The following is a 22,781-nucleotide window of genomic DNA, read 5'->3' on the forward strand; positions in this document are numbered from 1 at the left end:
TCATCCAAAAAGTAAGAAGATAGAATTGAACTGTGGGAAAACAGAGAAAAGGTAAATAAACCAAGAATTCCTTCTCCAGACATAGGCTAGGTAATTCTTTGAAAAATGATAAAAATGACCAGGTTCACTCAATGTTCTTGTACCATGTAGAATTTTTCTAGTGTTTCAATAGGGATAAAAATGAGTTATTGGGCCAGGCATGGTGGCTTACGCCTGTAATCCCAGCACTTTGGGAGGCCCAGGCAGGTGGATCACCTGACGTCAGGAGTTTGAGACCAGCCTAGCCAACATGGCGAAAACCTGTCTCTACAAAAAATACAACAATTAGCCGGGCACGGTGGCGCATGCCTGTAATCCCAGCTACTAGGGGGGCTGAGGCAGGAGGATCCTTGAACTCAGGAGGCAGAGGTTGCAGTGAGCCAAGATCGTGCCACTGCACTCCTGTCTGGGCAACAGAGAGAGACACTGTCTCAAAAAAAAAAAAAAAAAAAAGACAGTTATTTTAATTCTACCAAGGAGCTCCTAGGAAGAAGCACCAAAAGGCACATAAGACAGATAAATTAAACTAAAGAAAAATTATTGCAGAAGTGACAAATCAAGCAACGTTATAGTTGGTGGGTTTTATACATGGAAGAATATTTACTGAAATATATAATATCTTCTAAAAATTAAAATTTTAATTTTTAAATTTAAACTCTAAAAATTAAAATTTCTCCTAAATAAAAGAGATAAGGGAAATAAAAGATCATCCTCAGCAGAAGTAAAATACTATCAGCTAGAACTCATTTGGGGGTATGAGAATTAAAAATAAGAATGGAGGAGAATAGAGCAAAAATGATGCTGATATTTACAGAAGGTTTAAATAAAGCATCTTAATTCTGTTTAACTGAATAATACACTTAGCACACTCAGAGTTGTTACCAGTGTTGCCAGGGCAAAGGCACAGGCTGCGAAAAGGGCAGCTTCTCCAATTTCCACTGCATACATGACACAAAGTTCATAGTTGAGCAAGGTGATGTGACTATAAACAAAACTTAGGGTCTCTGTACTGTTTTTTAAACATATACTACAGTTTTTAAAGTCCAGCCCATGTAAAGAATCAAAAGCTCTTAGCCACACACTTGTGCTATGTAAACTCTGAACTTCTACCAGATTTCAGTTGAGCCCTATCTTTTTTTTTTTTTTTTTTGGATTAAATAAGTCCCACAGCAGCTATAAAGCAGGATAGTTCTGATTCTCAGGTAATTTGTATCATTATTCCACTGAGAAAAGGCTAAAAGTTTTTTTAGATTGATAGTTACTAATATTTTATGACCCACTAATCAAAATAGAAGAAATTGCACAAATGACTGGTAAAAATAAGGAGCACATCTATCATGTTTCCTAGAGAAATGAGTAGCAGATAAGCATTTCATTTCTATTTTACTATGATTAAGAAAGTGCTGCTTCGGTCAGAATAAAAGACCAAAATGACAGGCCTATATTGAAAGTCTCACAAACAGTCCCAATTTCTAGGATCTGACACCAGCTTTATCCTTATCTCTTTCTGTTATTTGTTCCCAGAATATCTCACTTCTTTGGATCATTTTCCTAGGAAAGTTGCTTGCCTATAGTATAGCCTTGAGTTGTGAGATTCAACTGTAACTCCAGTTCAAGCAACAGAAGCCAAAGTTAAGTTTGCTTAGACAAGCTGGGTGCGGTGGCTCATGCCTGTAATCCCAGCACTTTGGGAGGCTGAGGCAGGAGAATCGCTGAACTCAGGGAGGCGGAGGTTGCAGTGAACCGAAATCATGCCACTGCACTCCAGCCTGGGTGACAGAGTGAGACTCCATCTCAAAAAAAAAAAAAAAAAAAAAGTTTGCTTAGACAGAAACTGATCAGGATCAGATTATAAGGCAGAGACAGGAATATACTCTTATTTATTTATTTATTTATTTATGTATTGTGAGACTCTGTCTCAAAATCAGAGTGTGACTCTGTTGCCCAGGCTGGAGTGCAGTGGCACAATCTTGGCTCACTGTAACCTCTGTCTCCAAGGCTCAAGCGATCTTCCCACCTCAGCCTCCCAAGTAGCTGGGACTACAGGTGTGTGCCACCATGCCCAGCTATTTTATTTTTGGTAGAGATGGGGTTTTGCCATGTTGGCCAGACTGGTCTCGAACTCCTGACCTCAAGTGATCCACCCTCCCTGGCCTCCCAAAGTGCTGGGATTACAGGCGTGAGCCACCACACCTAGCCTTATGCCTGAGTAGTTTTATTTAACCATTCACCTGTTATTGGCATTTGAGTTGCTTCTCGTCTTTGGTTGTTATGAATAAAGTTGCGATGAGCAATTGTGTATAGGTTTTTGTGTGCACATCAGTTTCATTTATTTGATATAAATTCCCAAGTGTGTGATTTCTGGGTTATATAGTAATAGCATGGTTAGTTTTTTAATAAACTGCCAAGCAGTTTTCTGGGGTGTCTGTACCATTTTATACTCCTTTCAAGCTCACTGATAGAGTTTCTTTGCATCACTGCCAACATTTGATGTATTCACTATTTTTTATTTTAAGCCCTTCTGATGGGTATGTAGTGATATCTTGTGGATATCTTTTAAAAATTTGCATTTTCCTAACGGCTGATGATATTGCGCATCTTTTCATCTGTTTATTTGCAATCTGTCTATCTTCTTTTTTTGTTTTTTGTTCTGTTTTGTTTTGTTGAAATCGAGTCTCGCTCTGTCGCCCAGGCTGGAGTGCAATGGCGTGATCTCGGCTCACTGCAACCTCTGCCTCCCAGGTTCAAGCAATTCTCCTGCCTCAGCCTCCTGAGTAGCTGGGATTACAGGTGCCTGCCACCACGCTCGGCTAATTTTTTTGCATTTTTAGTAGAGACGGGGTTTCTCAGTGTTGGCCAGGCTGGTCTTGAACTCCTGACCTTGTGATCTGACCGCCTTGGCCTCCCAAAACGCTGGGATTACAGGCGTGAGCCACCACGCTCGGCCCATCTGTCTATCTTCTTTGGTACACACACATTTCTGTTCATGTCTTTTGCCAATTTTCTATATGGATTTTTTTTTTTTTTTTTTTTTTTTTTTTTTTTTGCTGTTGAGTATCGAGATATATATATATATATTCTAAATTTTTTTTGGCAGTTACATGGTTTGGAAATATTTTCTCCTAGTCCATAGCTTGTCTTTTCATCCTCTTAACAGACTCTATCAAAGAGCAAAAGTTTTAAATCTTCATGAGGCCCAATTAATCAATTTTTCCTTTTATGGATTATGTCATATCTGAGAACTCTTTGCCTAACCCTAGATCCTGAAGACTTTCTCGTATTTTCTCCTAAAAATTTTATACTTTTTTTTTTTTTGAAATGGAGTTTTGCTCTTGTTGCCCAGGCTGGAGTGTAATGGTGTGATCTCGGCTCACTGCAACCTCCACCTCCTGGGTTCAAGCAATTCTCCTGTCTCAGCCTCCCGAGTAGTTGGGATTACAGGAACATGCCACCATGCCTGGCTAATTTTTGTATTTTTAGTAGAGACAGGGTTTCATCATATTGGTCAGGCTGGTCTTGAACTCCCGAACTCAGGTGATCCGCCCACCTCGGCCTCCCAAAGTGCTGGGATTACAGGAGTAAGCCACCGTGCCCAGCCTAAATTTATACTTTTATATTATAAATTTGAGTCTGTGATCCACTTTGAGTTAATTTTTGTATAAGGTGTGAGGTCTAAGTCAAGGTTCATTTTTGTCATTTTGTCCAATTGCTCTAGTACCATCTGAGTTCTTTTGTGCCTTTGTCAAAATCAGTTGACATATTTGTGTGGGTCTACTTCTGGGTTGTCCATTCTGTTCCTCTTATCTGTCTGTCTGTCCTTCCACTACTGCCACAGAGTCTTGATTATTGTAGTTCTCTAATGTCTTGAAATTAAGTATATTGATTCCTCCCACTTTTTTCTTCCTTTGCAAAATTGTTTTTGCTATTCTAATTCCTTTGCCTTTCCATTTGAATTTTAGAAAGATCTTGTCTGTATTAATAAAATATCTTGGCCGGGTGCAGTGGCTCACACCTGTAATCCCAGCACTTTGGGAGATTGAGGTGGGTGGATCACCTGAGGTCAGGAGTTCGAGACCAGCCTGACCAACATGATGAAACCCCGTCTCTACTAAAAATACAAAAAATCAGCCGGGCATTGTGGTGCATGCCTGTAATCCCAGCTACTCAGGAGGCTGAGGCAGGAGAATCTCTTGAACATGGGAGGTGGAGGTTGCAATGAGCTGAGATCGTGCCATTGCACTCCAGCCTGGGCAACAAGAGCAAAAATCCATCTCAAAAAAATAAAAATAGGCAGGGCATGGTGGCTCACACCTGTAATCCCAGCACTTTGGGAGGCCGAGGCGGGTGGATCATGAGGTCAGGAGATCGAGAGCATCCTGGTTAACATGGTAAAACCCCGTCTCTACTAAAAATACAAAAAAAAAAAAAAAAGTTAGCCAGGCGTGGTGGTAGGCACCTGTAGTTCCAGCTACTCGGGAGGTTGAGGCAGGAGAATGGCATAAACCCGGGAGTCGGAGCTTGCAGTGAGCCGAGTGAGCCATTGCACTCCAGCCTGGGTGACAGAGTGAGACTCCATCTCAAAAATAGTAATAAATAAAACTAAAAATAAAATAAAAAATCTTGTGAGGATTTTTTTTTTTTTAAGACAGAGTCTCCCTCTGTCCCCCAAGCTGAAGTGCAGTGGCACGATCTCGGCTCACCGCAACCTCTGCCTTCCAGGTTCAAGGGATTCCCCTGCCTCAGCCTCCCGAGTAGCTGGGATTACAGGTGCACACCACCACGCTCAGCTAATTTTTGTATTTTAGTAGAGACAGAGTTTCACCATGTTGTCCAGTCTAGTCTTGAACTCCCAACCTCAGGTAATCCACCTGCCTTGGCCTCCCAAAGTGCTGGGATTACAGGAGTGAGCCACTGCACCCAGCCTTTTGTGGGGATATTGATAGGAATAGCATTAAACCTCTACATCAATTTGGTGAGAAATGACATCTTACTCTGCTGAATCTTCCAATCTGTGAACAAGATATGTTTCTCATTGGAGGGTTTGAAGCAGGATAGTAACGTGATCTGATTTGTGTTTTCTGAAAATCATGTTGACCAATGTATGGAGAAATAATTCTTTTTTTTTTTTCCTGAGGCAGAGTCTAATTCTGTCACCCAGGTTGGAGTGCAGTTATGTCATTGCAGCTCACTGCAGCCTTTACCTCCTGGGCCCCAGTGATCCTCCCACCTCAGCCTCCAGAGTAGCTGGGAGTAGAGGTGCATGCCACCACAGCTGGCTAGTTTCAAAATTTTCTGTAGGGATAGGGGTCTTGCTATGTTGCCTAGGCTGGTCTTGAACTCCTTAGTTCAAGGGATCCTCCCACTTCGGTCCCCCAAAGTGCTGGGATTGCAGTAATAGCGCTAATCTATCAATTCTACAGCCACCACCATGCCTGGCCCGGGATACACTCCTGATAATTTTTTTATTATAGAATAGCGGAGGTTGCAGTGAGTCAAGATTGCGCCACTGCACTCCAGCCTGGGAAAGAGAGCGACACTTTGTCTCAAAAAAAAAAAAGGAAAGAAAAAAGAAAAAAAGAAAGAAAGTAAGAAAGAAAGAAAAGTAAGTAAATATGTGTCTAGGCTTATGTGACTCTGTGTATGGGAAAAAATGAGATTTTATTGAATATATTCTGGAAAAGGAGAAATTCTGAATGCTTGTTGACTTATTCTAAACCTGACCATGATTCATGAAAAAAAAAGTTTTTAAAATATTGTTCTGCTGGCTTCTCGACACTAACTTGTTTTTAAATTAGCGTTGGGTTAAATGTAATTCCAATAGGTTGTAAAGTGAAGAACACTTGCTGAATATTAATCCAGCCCACCAGAATCATTTCTTCAGGTATCTATCACCACTGTGAACTAAAGAAAGGGATAAAAAGTAGGAATCTATCAATTCTAGAATACTGTAATATAATAAAGTAAAACTACAATTATTTATATTTTTCTTCAGGGGAGAAGATAATTTAAAATTTAACTGTTCTGCATAAGCTGTAGTAAGGAACTTGAATTCTTTCTTATTACATTCATAAATCTCTTTTATTCCACTTATAAAACAAGATATTTACATGTCTTTTTATAAAATGTAAATGCATGTTGACTATAAAACATTTTACAAAATACAGAGGCCGGGTGCGGTGGCTTACACCTGTAATCCCAGCACTTTTAGAGGCCAAGACGGGCGGATCCACGAGGTCAGGAGTTCGAGAGCAGACTGGCCAACATGGTGAAACCCATCTCTACTAAAGATACAAAAATTAGCCATACATGGTGGTGCACGCCTGTAATCCCAGCTACTCAGGAGACGGAGGCAGGAGAATCACTTGAGCCCGGGAGGCGGAGGTTGCAGTGAGCCAAGATCGTGCCATTGCACTCCAGCCTGGGCAACAGAGCAAGACTCCATCTCCAAAAAAAAAAAAATACAGAAAAGTACGAGGAAGAAAACGTGCTAGTGGGAAAAAAGAAAGCAAGAGGAAGAGAATAAAAGCTATATAATCAACCTTTTAAAAATTTAGACATTGTTGGCTGGGTGCAGTGGCTCAAACTTGTAATCCCAGCACTTTGGGAGGCCGAGGTAGGTGGATCATCTGAGGTCAGGAGTTGAAGACCAGAATGGCCAACATGGTGAAATCTCATCTCTACTAAAAATACAAAATTAGCCGGGTGTGGTGGCACATGTCTGTAATCTCAGCTACTCGGGAAACTGAGGCAGGAGAATTGCTTGAACCCAGGAGGCGGAGGTTGCAGTGAGTCGAGATCGAGCCATTGCACTCCAGCCTGGGCAACAAAAGTGAAACTCCGTCTCAAAAAAAAAATAAAAAAATAAAAAAATTTAGATATTGTTGTACCTGTTTAATGGAGCTATTGCTTATCGTTTTAATAAGGCCCATCTTCTGTAAGGTAAAGCTTCCGCCAATGAAATTGCTGGATCTGAGAGTTATGACTAGACCATTGTAGAAGTCAGAGTGGTCAGACATTGTCTTCTTCCAGCAATGACTCCCTGTTGGAGTAAAATACTGAAATGGACAATTTTCCCTAAAAAAGATTCCTGAATTTAAGTAACATTAGCAAAAATGACAGAGTAGGGAACTCCAAAAGTCTATCCCTTCACAAAAGCAGAAAATAAACTGGCAAACAGTGTCAAAATCAACTTTATCAGAGCTCTGGAAACTAATCAAAAGCTTATGACAACGATACTTGTTCGTGATGTCATGGAAAATGGCAAAATAGGGAACCCCAGGGCTCCATCCCTCCAAAATCAAATAACAAGCTGTCAAAGACTGTAAATTTTTGCAGAACTCTGGAATTTAGTCGAAAACTTACAACAAGCAAGGGAAAGCTTAATGAAGAAAGCAGCAGCTACATTGCAGTAAAAGAATGCTGTGGTGTTTTTAATCACCTGTTTGCCAACTCCCTGCTTTAGATCAGCAGCAGTCATGAAGGTAGCATCCCACACTCCTGGTATAACTTTATAGTGCTGGAGGGAGCAATGCAGACCTTATTTCCAAATGTTGCAGTTTTATGCTTCAACCTGACTAGTGGTTCTCTCAAGAACTGGTGCGAGGACCTGCCTCATTTCACTCAACTTGGAGCATTCTCAGAAGTAGGTCGTTTTTGCTGAAAGTATTTGAAGGCACAGTATTGTCTGGAGCAGCCTGGCGAAAGAGATAACGGTCAGAACAAATAATAGACTGAAGGAAGGAAGAAGATCGGAAAGGAAATATGTGGGGAAATAAGGGATTTTAACAGCTCCTGTGTATACCAGAGAGTTGAAAAAGGTCACATGCATGCCAGGCGCTCATGCTCAGAAATATGCTCAGAAAAGGGCCGAGAAGAACCTAAGTTGTCACCTCTGGCTGACATGAGGATCCATGTAAGCAGGAACTGAACACCAAGGGAGAGCTGTAAATGAACTGGCTAAGCATTGAATCCCCCAAAACAAAACCAGTCTGAAAACAGAGTAATTTTTTCTTCCTCTTTTTTCTCTTTTCGCTTTCTTTTTTTCATTTTCATTTTTTATGTGTGTGTGCGTACATAGTAGACGTATATGTTTATGGGTACGTGAGATATTTTTGATAAGGCATGAAATGCATAATAATCCCATCAGGGTAAATAGAGTACCCATCACCTCAAGCATTTATCCTTTGTGTTACAAACAATCCAGTTATACTCTTTTAGGTTTTTCGTTTTTGTTTTTTTGAGACGGAGTCTTGCTCTGTGGCCCAGGCTGGAGTGCAGTGGCGCGATCTCGGCTCACTGCAAGCTCCGCCTCCCGGGTTCACGCCATTTTCCTGCCTCAGCCTCCCGGGTAACTGGGACTACAGGTGCGTGCCACCATGCCTGGCTAATCGTTTTGTGTTTTTAGTGAGACAGGGTTTCACTGTATTAGCCAGGATGGTCTTGATCTCCTGACCTTGTGATCTGCCCACCTCAGCCTCCCAAAGTGCTGGGATTACAGGCGTGAGCCACTGCGCCCAGCCTAGTCATTTTTAAATGTACAATTAAATTACTGTTGACTATAGTCACCCTGTTGTGCTATCAAATACTAGGTCTTATTCATCTTTCTATTTTTTGTACTCAATAACCATCCCCACTTCCCCTCCACTCCCCCATCACCCCATTCCCAGCCTCTGGTGGCCATCCTTCTACTCTGTATCTCCATGAGTTCAATTGTTTTAATTTTTAGCTCCCGCAAATAAGTGAAAACACGTGCAGTTTGTCTTTCTGTGCCTGGCTTATTTCACTTAACATAATCACCTCCAGGTACACCTTTGTTGTTGTAAATGACAAGATCTCACTCTTTTTATGGCTGGAAAATACTCCATTGTGTATATGTACCAAATTTTATTTATCTATTCATCTGCTGATTAACATTTAAGTTGCTTCCAAATCTTGGCTATTGTGAAATAATGCTGCAGTAAACATGGGAATGCAGATATATGTTCAATATATTGATTTTCTTTCTTTAGGGTATATGCCCAGAAGTGGGATTGCTGGATCATATAGTAGCTCTATTTTTAGTTCTTTGAGGAAATCTCCAAACCATTCTCCACAGTGGTTGTACTTATATTCCCACCGACAGTGTACGAGGATTCCCTTTTTGCCACATCTTCACCAGCATTTGTTATTGCCTGTCTTTTGTATAAAAGCCAGTTTAACTGGGGTAAGAGGGTATCTCATTATCATTTTTTAGGGGGTTTTCTTTTCTTTCTTTCTTTTTTTTTTTTTAAGACCAAGTCTTGCTCTGTCCCCCAGGCTGGAGTGCAATGGCACAATCCCGGCTCACTGCAACCTCCCAGGCTCAAGTGATTCTCCTGTCTCAGCCTCCCGAGTAGCTGGGATTATAGGCATGGGTCACCACACGCAGCTAATTTTTTGTATTTTTAGTAGAGACGAAGTTCACCATGTTGGCCAGGCTGGTCTCGAACTCCTGACCTCAAGTGATCCACCCACCTCGGCCTCTCAAAGTGCTAGGATTACAGGCGTGAGCCACCGCACCTGGCCGGTATCTCAATATAGTTTTGATTTGTATTTCTCTGATGATCTATTCAGATATTTGGTCCATTTTTTAACTGGATTATTAGATTTTTTTTTTCCTATAGAGTTGTTTGAACTCCTTGCATATTCTGGTTATTAATCCCTTGTCAGATGAGTACTTTGCAAATATTTTCTCCCACCCATGGGTTGTCCCTTCACTTTGTTGATTGTTTCCTTTCCTGTGCAGAAGCTTTTTAAATCATTTGTCCATTTCGCTTTGGACTGTGCTTGTGGATTACTCAAGAAATCTTTGCCCAGTCCAACATCGTGGAGAGTTTCCTCAGTGTTTTCTTGTAGTAGTTTCATGGTTTGAGGTCTTGGATTTAAGTCTTTAATCCATTTTGATTTGACTTTTGTAGATGGTGAAGATAGGGACCTAGTTTCTTTTTTTCTGCTTATGAATATCCAGTTTTCCCAGCACCATTTATTGAAGAGACTGTCTTTTCCCCAGCATATTTTCTTGGCACCTTTGTTGAAAATGAGTTTGCTGTAGATGTATGGATTTGTTTCTGGGTACTCTATGCTGTTCCATTGGTCTACATGTCTGTTTTTCTGCCTGTTCCATGCTGTTTTGGTTACTATAGCTCTGTAGTATAATTTGAAGTCAGGTAATGTAATTCCTCCAGTTTTGTTTTTTTGTTGGGTATGGTTCTTGCTATTCTGGGTCGTTTATGGTTGCATAAAAATTTTAGGATTTTTTTGGCCGGGCGCGGTGGCTCACGCCTGTAATCCCAGCACTTTGGGAGGCCGAGGCGGGCGGATCACAAGGTCAGGAGATCGAGACCACGGTGAAACCCCGTCTCTACTAAAAATACAAAAAATTAGCCAGGCGCGGTTGTGGCGCCTGTAGTCCCAGCTACTCGGGAGGCTGAGGCAGGAGAATGGCGTGAACCCGGGAGGCGGAGCTTGCAGTGAGCCGAGATCGCGCCACTGCACTCCAGCCTGGGCGACAGAGCGAGACTCCGTCTCAAAAAAAAAAAAAAAAAAAAAAATTTTAGGATTTTTTTTCTATTTCTGTGACGGTCATTGGTATTTAGATAGGGATTGCATTGAATCTGTAGATTGCTTTGGATAGTACTTTTTTTTTTTCTTTTTCACAGTTTTGCTCTTGTTTCCCAGGCTGGAGTGCAATGGCACAATCTCGGCTCATCGCAACCTCCATCTCTCGGGTTCAAGTGACTCCCTGCCTCAGCCTCCTGAATAGCTGAGATTACAGGTATGTGCCACCATGCCCGGCTACTTTTTGTATTTTTAGTAGAGACGGGGTTTCATCATATTGGTCAGGCTGGTCTTGAACTCCTGACCTCAGGTGATTCACCTGCCTTGGCCTCCCAAATTGCTGGGATTACAGGCGTGAGCCACCGCACCTGGCTAGTATTGACATTTTAACAACATTTATTCTACCAGTTCATGAACATGGAACACCCTTTCATTTTTTTGTGTCTTCTTCAAATTCTTGCATCAATGTTTTATATTAGGTTGGTGCAAAAGTAATTGCAGTTTTTGCCATTAAAAGTAATGGCAGCTGGGTGCAGTGACTCATGCTTGTAATCCCAGCACTTTGGGAGGCCAAGGCAGGTGGATCACTTGACATCAGGAGTTTAAGACCAGCCTGGCCAACATGGCGAAACCCATCTCTAATAATACAAAAATTAGCCGGGCATGGTGGCATGCACCTATAATCCCAGCAACTTGGGAGGCTGAGGCAGGAGAATCACTTGAACCCAGGAGGCAGAGGTTGCAATGAACCGAGATCGTACCACTGCACTCCAGCCTGGGTGACAGAGCAAGATTCTGTCTCAGAAAAGCAAACAAACAAAAAAAACAAGTAATTGCAAAAAATACAATTTACTTTTTACCAGCCCGATAGTTTTCATTGTAGAGATCTTTCACGTCTTTGGTTAATTCCTAGGTGTTTTGTTTTTTTGTTTGTTTGTTTTTTGTAGCTATTTTAAATGGAATCGCTTTCTTGATTGCTTTTTCAGATTGTTCACTGTTGGCTTATAGAAATGCTACTGATTCTTGTATGCTAATTTTGTATCCTGCAACTTTACTGAATTTGTTTATCAGTTCTAATGGTATTTTAGTGGAGTCTTTAGGTTTTTCCAAATATAAGATCATATTATCTGCAAACAAGGATAATTGGATTTCTTCCATTCCAATTTGGATGTCCTTTATATCTCTCTTCTTTGATTACTCTAGCTAGGACTTCCAGTACTATGTTGAACAACAGTGGTGACAGTGGGCATCCTTGTTGTGTTCCACATCTTAGAGGAAAGGGTTTCAGTTTTTCCCCATTCAGTCTAATAACAGCTATGGGTCTGTCATATATTGTCTTTATTATGTTGAAGTATGTTCCTTCTATACCCAGTTTTTTGAGGGTTTTTATCACGAAGAAATGTTGAATTTTATCAAATGTTTTTTCAGCATCAATTGAAATCATCATATGGTTTTTTTGTTTTTGTTTTCTTGAGATGGAGTCTTGCTCTGTTGCCCAGTTTGGAGTGTAGTGGCATGATCTCAGCTCACTGCAACCTCTGCCTCCCAGGTTCAAGTGACTCTCCTGCCTCAGACTGCTGAGTACCTGGGATTACAGATGTGTGCCACCACACCCAGCTAATTTTTGTATTTTTAGTAGAGACAGGGTTTCACCATGTTGGCCAGGCTGGTCTCAAACTTGTGACCTCAAGCGATCCACCTGCCTTGGCCTCCCAAAGTGCTGGGATTACAGGCGTGAGCCACCATGCCCACCCACATCATATGGTTTTTATCCTCCATTGTGTTGATATGATGAATCATATTGATTGACTTGTGTATGTCTAACCAACCTTGCATTCCAGGGATAAATCCCACTTGGTCAGGGTGAATTACCTTTTTAATGTGTTCAATTCAGTTGGTTAGTATTTTGTTGAGTATGTTTGCATCTACATTCATCAAAGAAATTGGCTTGTAGTTTTATTTATTTATTTATTTATTTTGATGTATTTTGTCTAATTTGGGTATCAAGGTAATACTAGCCTTGTAGAATGAGACTGGGAGGCTTCCCTCCTCCTCTATTTTTTGGAATAGTTTGAGTAGGACTGGTATTACTTCTTCTTTCAATGTTTGGTAGAATTCACTAGTGAAGTCTTTGGGTCCTGGGCTTTTCTTTGCTGGGAGACTTTTAATTATGCCTTCGATCTCATTACTTGTTATTCGTCTGTTCAGGTTTTGGATTGCTTCCTGGTTCAATCCTGGTACATTATATGTGTCTAGAAATGTATCCATTTCTTCTAGATTTTCCAATTTATTGGCTCATAGTAGCCACTAATGATCCTTTAAGTTTCTGCAGAATCAGTTGTAATGTCTCCATTTTCATCTCTCTTTTTATTTATTTGGGTCTTCTTTGTTTTTTTCCCTCACTGTTCTGGCAAAGGGTTTGTCTATTTTGTTTATCTTTTTAAAAAATCAACTTTTCCTTTCATTGATCTTTTGTATTGTTTTCTTCATTTTTATTTTATTTCTGCTCTGATCTATATTATTTATTTTCTTCTAATAATTTTGGGTTTGGTTGCTCTTAGTTTTCTAGTTCTTTAAGATGCATGGTTAGATTATTTATTTGGGGTTTTTCTTCTTTTTTGATGTAGGTGCTTATAGCTATAAACTTCCCTCTTACTACTGCTTTTGCTGTATCGCATAGGTTTTGGTATGTTGTGTTTCCATTATCATTTGTTTCAAGAAATTTTTCAATTTTCTTCTTAATTTCTTCATGGACCCACTTGTCATTCAGGAGCATACTGTTTAATTTCCATGTGTTTGTATAGTTTCTAAAATCCCTCTCATTATTGATTTCTAGTTTTATTCCATTGTGGTCAGAGAAGATGCTTGATGTTATTTCAATGTTTAAAAATGTCTTGGGCTGGCCGTGGTGGCTCAAGCCTGTAATCCCAGCACTTTGGGAGGCTGAGACGGGTGGATCACGAGGTCAGGAGATCGAGACCATCCTGGCTAACATGGTGAAACCCCGTCTCTACTAAAAAAATACAAAAAACTAGCTGGGCGAGGTGGCAGACACCTGTAGTCCCAGCTACTCGGGAGGCTGAGGCAGGAGAATGGCGTGAACCTGGGAGGCGGAGCTTGCAGTGAGCTGAGATCCGGCCACTGCACTCCAGCCTGGGCCACAGAGCGAGACTCCGTCTCAAAAAAAAAAAAAAAAAAAAAGTCTTAAGACTTGCTTTGTGACCTAACATATGGTTGTCCTTGAGAATGATCCATGTGCTAGGAGAAGAATGTGTATTTTGCAGCTGTTGGATTAAATGTTCTGTAAATATCTATTGGATCCACTTTTTCTATGATGCAGATTAAGTCTGAAATTTCTCTGTTGATTTTTCTGTCTGGAAAATCTGTCCAATGCTGAAAGTGGGATATTGAAGACATGATTGTGCCACTGCACTCTAGCCTGGGCAACATTGCAAGATCCCATCTCTAAAAAAAAAAAAAAAAAAAGAAGAAGAAGAAAATGTGGTATATATACACAGTGGGATACTATTCAGCCATAAAAAAAGAATGAAATCATGTCATTTGTAGCAACATAAATGGAACTAACTAGATGTCATTATATTAAATAAGCCAGGCACAGAAAAACAAATACTACATATTCTCACTCATATGCTGGAAATGAAAAAAGTTGACCTCCACCAGGTGCGGTGGCTCACGCCTGTAATCCCAACACTTTGGGAAGCCAAGGAGGGCAGATCACAAGGTCAGGAGATTGAGACCATGGTGAAACCCTGTCTCTACTAAAAAAAATACAAAAAATTAGCCGGGCGTGGCAGCAAGCACCTGTAGTCCCAGCTACTCGGAAGTCTGAGGCAGGAGAATTGCGTGAACCCGGGAGGCGGAGTTTGCAGTGAGCCGAGATCACGCCACTGCACTCCAGCCTGGGCGACAGAGCAAGACTCCGTCTCAAAAAAAAAAAAAAAAAGAAAGAAAAGAAAGAAAAAAGTTGACCTCATGGAAATAGAGAAGAGAATTATAGATACCAGAGGCTGGAAAGGGTGTGTGGGTGGGAGGCAGGTGATGAATAAAAGGGTGGTTAATGGATCCAGTCATACAGTTAGTTAGAACGTATCCAGAAATACGTTCTAATGTTCCATAGCAGAGTAGGGTCACTAGAGTTAGAAACAATATATTGTATATTTCAAAGTAGCTAGAAGAGAGTACTTGAAAGATTACCAACATACAGAAATGACATGCCAGGCGCAGTGGCTCACGCCTGTAATTCCAGCCCTTTGAGAGGCCAAGGCAGGTGGATCATGAAGTCAGGAGATCCAGACCAGCCTGGTCAGCATGGTGAAACCCAGTCTCTACTAAAAATACAAAAAATTGTCCGGGCATGGTGGCATGCGCCTATAGTCCCAGCTACTCGGGAGGCTGAGGCAGGAGAATCACTTAAATCCAGCAAGCAGAGGTTGAAGTGAGCCAAGATCACGCCACTGCACTCCAGCCTGGGCGACAGAGTGAGATTCCATCTCAAAAAATAAAAATTAAAAAAATTAAAAACTCAACTTTGCTCTCATACACTGCCAGTGAGTATGTAAATGGTTTCAACCTTTCTGAAAAGCAGTTTGGTAACATACATGAAGACCCTTAAAATGTCATACTTTTTTACTTAGTAAGTCCACTTCAGAGTAATTCCACTAAAAGGGTTTATCTGAAGTGCACACAATATTTTATGGGCAAAGATGTGCTTTACCAGGTTATTTGTAATAGAAAATAAATGGAAAAGATCTAAATGTGCAACATTTGTGGAATATTGTGGTGAACTTTATGATTTGTACATACTATGAAGCCTTTAAAATGATATGGAAGAGGCCAGGCGGGGTGGCTCACACTTGTAATCCCAGTACTTTAGGAGGCCGAGGCAGGCGCATCATGAGGTCAGGAGTTCGAGACCAGCCTGACCAACATGTTGAAACCTCATCTCTACTAAAAAATACAAAAATTAGCTGGGCGTGATGGCGCATGCCTGTAATCCCAGCTACTCGGGAGGCTGAGGCATGAGAATCACTTGATCCCGAGAGGCGGAGGTTTTAGTGAGCCGAGATAGTGCCCCTGCACTCCAGCCTGGGTGACAAAAACTCTGTCTCAAAATAAGTAAGTAAATAAAATAAAACAAAATAAAATAAAATGATATGGAAGAACAGTGTAGCACAACAATTGAGAGCATAGGTTTTGGGGATAGATCTGAACTCAAGTCAAACCTTCATCATTGGTCATATGATTTTGGGCAAATCACCTAAGAGTCTTCCTAAGCCCCTTTTCTCATCTATAAAATAGGACCAAGGGCAGTTTCTAATCCACTGGGTGGTTATTATTATTATTATTAGTATTAAATGACATTATTCATGTGTTTAGCACAGTGCCCAGCAGATAGCTTAGTAAACAGGAACTCACAAGACTGGGGGCACAGTGGCTCATGCCTATAATCCCAGCACTCTGGGAGGCTGAGGCAGGTGGATCACTTGAGGTCAGGAGTTCAAGACCAGCCTGGCCAACATGGTGAAACCCCGTCTCTACTAAAAAGACAAAAATTAGTCACCTGTGGTGGCAAGCGCCTGTAATCCCGGCTACTGGGGAGGCTGAGGCAGGAGAATCGCTTGAATCTGGGAGGCGAAGGTTGCAGTGAGCCGAGATTGCACCATTGTACTCCAGCCTGGGCAGTGAAAGTGAAACTCTGTCTCAAAAAAAAAAAAAAAAAAGTAAATAGTAACTCACAATAACCTCAGGATGTAGGTTTTTACTACTGAGGACATGGAATCAGAGAGAGGATGAGTCACTTGTCCACCACATGGCTAGTAAATGGTGAGCTGGGACTCAAACCTGGAAAGTTTGATTTCAAAACCCATACTCCTGACAACAACACTAAAATGTTAGTTGTTATTTATGCTGTTATTGCAGCTATTGCTGCTGCTTAATAACATAGGAAAATGCTTATGGTAAAATGTTGAGCAAAAAAAAAAAAAAAGAAGAATACAAGTTTTTATGTGTGGGTTTATTCTGATTTTGTTTTGAATAATACAAAAATTCTGAATTTTTGTATTGTGCATATACATACATCGATAAAACACTGGAAGAAAATATAACAATATATTTAAATGATTATCTCTTGGGTACAGTGTTTAGAGCAATGGGGCACATAGAAAATGTTAAGTATTATCACCAGGATCATTTGTTTTGATGTTCTAAAGATTCAATAAAATGGTCTAAATGTGAATTTATTGTATTTATCTTGCTCAGGACTCACAGTTTCTGAATTTGAGAATTCACATTTCTTTTTATTTTATTTTATTTTATTTTATTTTATTTTAGATGGAGTCTCAGTCTGTCACCCAGCCTGGAGTGCAGTGGCACGATCTCAGCTTGCTGCAACCTCTGCCGCCCGGGTTCAAGCAATTCTCCTGCCTCAGCCTCCCGAGTAGCTGGGATTACAGGTGCCTGCCACCACGCCTGGCTAATTTTTTTGTATTTTTAGTAGAGATGGGGTTTCACCATCTTGGTCAGGCTGGTCTTGAACTGCTGACCTGGTGATCCACCTGCCTTGGCCTCCCAAAGTGCTGAGATTACAGGCATGAGCCACCGTGTCCAGCCCGAGAATTCACATTTTTAAACAATCAGTTCTAGAATACCCTCAATCATTACTTCTTTGAATATTACTTTCAAAATTTGTCCTGCATGTCTCTTTACCTCTTTTCATATTTTTTATTTCTTTATCTCTCTGTGTTGCATTCTATATATCTATTTTTCTAGTTACCACTTTTCTCTTTAATTGTGCCCAATCTGTGGTTTAACATGTCTATTGAGTTTTTAAATTTAAAACTTTTTTTCATGTCTAGAATTCTTTTTCAATACTACCTGGCCTTTTAAAAATAGTGTACTGGAGTGGAATAATAGACACTGTAGACCCAGAAAGGTGGGAGGTGCAAGAGGTGTAAGGGATAAAAAATTACCTAATGGGTCAGGCTCAGCGGCTCACACCTGTAATCCCAGCACTTTGGGAGGCTGAGGCGGGTGGATCACCTGAGGTCAGCAGTTTGAGACCAGCCTGGCCAACATGATGAAACCCCATCTCAACTAAAAATGCAAAAAATTAGCTGGGCTTGGTGGCACGCGCCTGTAATCCCAGCTACTTGTGAGGCTGAGACAGAAGAATCGCTTGAACCCCAGAGGCAGAGATTGCAGTGAGCCAAGATTGCACCACTGCACTCCAGCCTGGGCACCAAGAGCGAAACTCTGTCGCAAAAAAAAAAAAAAAAAAAAAAAAAAAAAAAAAAAAATTACCTCGGCCAGGCGCGGTGGCTCACGCCTGTAATCCCAGCACTTTGGGAGGCCGAGGCGGGCGGATCACGAGGTCGGGAGATCGGGACCATCCTGGCTGACACGGTGAAACCCCGTCTCTACTAAAAATACAAAAAAATTGGCCGGGCGTGGTGGCAGGCGCCTGTAGTCCCAGCTTCTCGGGAGACTGAGGCAGGAGAATGGCGTGAACCCAGGAGGCAGCGGAGCTTGCAGTGAGTGGAGATCGCGCCACTGCACTCCAGCCTAGACGACAGAGCAAGACTTCGTCTCAAAAAAAAAAAAAAAAAAAAAATTACCTAATGGGTTCTATGTATATGATTTGAGTGATGGTTACACTTTAAAGCCCAAACTTCACCACTACACAATATATCCATGTAACAAAGCTGCATTTGTATCCTCAAATCTGTAAAAACAAAATAATGTCTTGTTCTTTTCTTACATTTTCAATTATATCTTTAATCATTTTAAGCATATTTTATAGTGTGTATTAGATGAGTCTGCATGTTTCAGGGTCTATGTGTTGTGTCTTCAGACATTTGATTATGGTGTGGTGTTTTTTCATGTGTTTTATAATTTTTTATTTTAAATTGTGTTCAGTGCAGCTTTACTTGTGGGGATCTTGTGAGGGATATGTCTCTCTAGAGTTGTTTTATGTTGCTTCTGCTAGGTAGGAATAACAATAGTTATACTCTTAAGTGAGTATACACTTTATACTTATTGTTTGGTGTAGAGGGTTCCTGGACATTGTAGGAGTTATACATTTTGAATCCCAAACCCATGTGAAAGCAGGCTTCAGAGGGAGACCTGTTTTCTACCTTCTTAGAGCCCAGGTTGTCTTCCTATGCTAGCGAATGAATTTTTGTCTAGTTCAACCTTATTGAAGGTGTAGTCCTTTGAAACTCCCAACTTCCTACAGGTGTTTCAGTTCCAACCCCCTGCCTTACTTAGGCCAAAGGCTCTGTCTCCTGCCTCTACAAGGCCATCAGAACCTAAGCATGTGTGCTCGCTTCAGCAGCACATGTACTGGAATTGGAATGATGCAGAAAAGATTAGCATGGTCCCTGCACAAGGATAATGCACAAATCCGTGAAGTGTTCCATATAAAAAAAGAAGAAGAAGAAGGTGGATCACGGCAGATGGGAGGCAGGACTAGATTGCAGCTCCAACTTGGACGAACAGAGCAACATGTGGACGCTCGCATCATGAAATTTTGCTCCGGAACGACTGCAGGAATAAATCAGGAAACCCAAGAGGACCCACAGACCCTCTGAAGAAAGCGGACTGCTCCTGCAGGACCCAGGAGACACACCAAACACTGTGAGTGCCCAAACTGTGGAAGTGGGAAAGGGAGCTCTTCTGCCCCTGAACACACACCCCCACTGGGGAAACTGAAGGCCTAGGTTACGGGAGAAGATTCTGACCTTACCTGGAGCTGAGTCAATTTAGATACCGTGCGAAATACAGGAGTAGAGGAAAGAGTGGGAAAAGCCCTGTGAGCTCACTGGGTCCCCTAGCAAACCATTTCTGCCTGGCCTTACAGGGGTCCTTTGGTAGGGTGGCCAGAGGCACTTGGAAAAGGTCACAGGGAGAAAGAAATCTCCAGCCGAACTTTGTAACAATTTGAACTGAGGCCGGGCACAGTGGCTCAAGCCTGTAATCCTAGCACTTTGAGAGGGTGAGGAGGGTGGATCACCGGACGTCAGGAGTTCGAGACCAGCCTGGCCAAGATGGTGAAACCTCGTCTCTACTAAAAATACAAAAATTAGCCAGGTGTAGTGGTGCGTGCCTGTAATCCCAGCTTCTCGGAAGGTTGAGGCAGGAGAATTACTTGAACCCAGGAGGCAGAGGCTGCAGTGAGCTGAGATCGTGCCACTGCACTCTAGCCTGGGCGACAGAGCAAAACTCCGGCTCAAAAACAAACAAACAAACAAACAAAAAAGACAGTTCGAACTGATGGACTGATGGAGAAGTCTTCTGGCCAGAACTTGTTAGGGGGTGGGGCATGAATCTGGTGTGCAGACTCCACAGGCGGGGTAAGAAGGAAAGCTATACTTGCTTTCACAGCTGGGAGGTGGGTAGCCTGGGGCAAGATCTCAGCCCTGCTTACTCACTGCCTGGAAACAGACTCAGTGCTGTCGGGTGGGGGTACAGTGGGAGTGAGACCAGCCCTTTGGATTCTGTGGGGGCTGTGTGAGGCCTGTGACTGCTGGCTTTCCCCCACTTTCCTGACAACCTGCACAACACAGTAGAGACATCCATAATCCTTCTATGATTATAACTCCATTGACCTGGGAGCCTCACCCCCATACCCCACAGCAGCTGCAGCAAGACCTGCCCAAGGAGACTCTGAGCTCAGACACACCTAGCCCTGCCCCAACCCAATGATCCTACCCTACCCACCCTGGTAACTGAAGACAAAGGGCACATACTCTTGGGAGTTCTAGGGCCCCGCCCACCACCTGTTCCTCCCCATACTACCACAGCTGATGCTGTCTGGAAAGCGCCACCTCCCAGCAGGAGGCCAACAAGCACAAAAATAGTGCATTAAACCACCAAAGCTAAGAACCTTCACAGAGTCCATTTCACCCCCTTTCCATCTTCACCAGATCAGGTGCTGGTATCCACAGCTGAGAGATCCATAGACGGTTCACATCACAGGACTCTGTGCAGACTACCCCGAGTACAAACCCAGAGCCTGGTAGACTTGCTGGGTGGCTAGATCCAGAAAAGCTGTAACAATCACTACAGCTTGGCTCTTAGGGAGCCACATCCACAGGAAAAGGGGGAGAGTATTACATCAAGGGAACATGCCATGGGACAAAAGAATCTGAACAACGGCCTTCAGCCCTGGACCTTCCCTCTGATAGAGCCTACCCAAATGAAAAGGAACCAGAAAACTGACTCTGGTAATATGAAAAAACAAGGTTCCTTGACACCCACAAAAGATCACACTTTCCTTGACACCCACAAAAGATCACACTAACTCACCAGCAATGGATCCAAACCAAGAAGAAATCTTTGATTTACCTGAAAAAGAATTCTGGAGGTTAGTAATTAAGCTACTCAGGGAGGCACCAGAGAAAGGCGAAGCCCAATGTAAGGAAATAAAAAAAATTGGAGAGGCACGGTGGCTCACACCTGTAATCCCAGCACTTTGGGAGGCTGAGGTGGGTGGATCATGAGGTCAGGAGACCGAGACCATCCTGGCTAACACGGTGAAACCTCGTCTCTACTAAAAATACAAAAAAATTAGCCAGGTGTGGTGGCACACACCTGTAGTCTTAGCTACTTGGGAGGCTGAGGCAGGAGAATCACTTGAACCTGGGAGGCGGAGGTTGCAGTGAGCCAAGATTGTGCCACTGCACTCCAGCCTGGGCAACAGAGTGAGACTCCATCTCAAAAAAAAAAAAAAAAAAGGAAAGAAAAGAAAGGAAATGAAACAAGAAGAGAAGGCCGAGCATGGTGGCTCATGCCTATAATCCCAGCACTTTGGGAGTCCAAGGTGGGCAGATCACCTGAGGTCAGAAGTTCGAGACCAGCCTGACCAACATGGAGAAACCCTGTCTCTACTAAAATACAAAATTAGCCAGATGTGGTGGTGCATGCCTGTAGTCCTAGCTACTCAGGAGGCTGAGGCAGGAGAATTGCTTGAACCCGGGAGGCGGAGGTTGCAGTGAGCTGAGATAGTGCCATTGCACTCCAGCCTGGGCAACAAGAGTGAAACTCCATCTAAAAAAAAAAAAGAAAAAAAAAGTGAAGAGAGGAATATTCAGTGAAATGGATAGCATAAATAAAAAACAATCAAAGCTTCAGGAAACAATGGACACAATTATAGAAATGCAAAATGCTCAGGAAAGTCTCGCCATAGAATTGAACAAGTAGAATAAAGAAATTCAGAGCTCAAAGACAAGGTATTCGAATTAACCCAATCCAACAAAGACAACGAAAAAAGAATAAGAAAATATGAACAAAGCCTCCAAGAAGTGTGGGATTATGTTAAATGACCAAACCTAAGAATAATTGGTATTCCTGGGGAAGAAGAGAAATCTGAAAGTTTGGAAAACGTATTTGGGGGAATAATCGAGGAAAACTTCCCCAGCCTTGCTGGAAACTTAGACATCCAAATACAAGAAGCACAAAGAACATCTGGGAATTTCATTGTCAAAAGATCATCACCTAGGCACATTGTCATCAGCTTATCTAAAGTTAAGATGAAGGAAAGAATCTTAAGAGCTGTGAGACAAAAGTACCAGATAACCTATAAAGGAAAATCTATCAGATTAACAGCAGATTTATTAGCAGAAATCCTGCAAGCTAGAAGGGACTGAGGCCCTATCTTCAGCCTCCTCGAACAAAACAATTATCAGCTAAGAATCTTTTTTTTTTTTTCTTGAGACGTAGTTTCGCTCTTGTTGCCCAGGCTGGAGTGCAATGGTGAGATCTTGGCTCACTGCAACCTCTGCCTCCCAGATTCAAGCGATTCTCCTGCTTCAGCCTCCCAAGTAGCTGGGATTACAGGCATGCGCCACCATGCCTGACTAATTTTGTATTTTTAGTAGAGATGGGGTTTCTCCATGTTGGTCAGGCTGGTCTTGAACTCCTGACCTCAGGTGATCCGCCTGCCTAGGCCTCTCAAAGTGCTGGGATTACAGGCGTGAGCCACTGTGCCCGGCTAAGAATCTTGTATCAAGTGAAACTAATCTTCATATATGAAGGAAAGATAGGTTTTTTAAAAACAAACAAATGCTGAGAGAATTTGCCACTACCAAGCCACCACTACAAGAACTGCCAAAAGGGGTGCTAAATCTTGAAACAAATCCTGGAAACAC

At 42.1% G+C, this 22,781-nt stretch overlaps 1 protein-coding gene and 1 non-coding gene across 3 annotated transcripts in view; one reads left to right on the plus strand and one right to left on the minus strand.

Moving 5' to 3' along the window:
* Nucleotides 1–22,781, minus strand: part of TAF7L (TATA-box binding protein associated factor 7 like) — an 81,111-nt gene that overhangs the window by 40,498 nt on the left and 17,832 nt on the right. Inside the window, exons 1-2 of one of the 2 annotated variants that reach the window (XM_077989195.1) lie at nt 20,941–20,979; nt 16,196–16,330 (exon numbers count right to left, since the gene is read on the minus strand). The exons of the other annotated variant lie outside the window; for it this stretch is intronic. The gene's annotated coding sequence lies outside the window, so the exon portion shown is untranslated. Of the gene's footprint in view, nt 1–16,195; nt 16,331–20,940; nt 20,980–22,781 lie in introns of those variants that run through there. 2 annotated transcript variants of the gene reach the window in all.
* On the plus strand, nt 18,952–19,058 carry LOC114675172 (U6 spliceosomal RNA). Its single transcript, XR_003726267.1, has one exon. It is a non-coding gene; the product is annotated as a U6 spliceosomal RNA (small nuclear RNA).

The sequence above is a fragment of the Macaca mulatta genome, chromosome X (assembly GCF_049350105.2).
Source record: "Macaca mulatta isolate MMU2019108-1 chromosome X, T2T-MMU8v2.0, whole genome shotgun sequence".
Lineage (NCBI taxonomy): Eukaryota > Metazoa > Chordata > Mammalia > Primates > Cercopithecidae > Macaca > Macaca mulatta.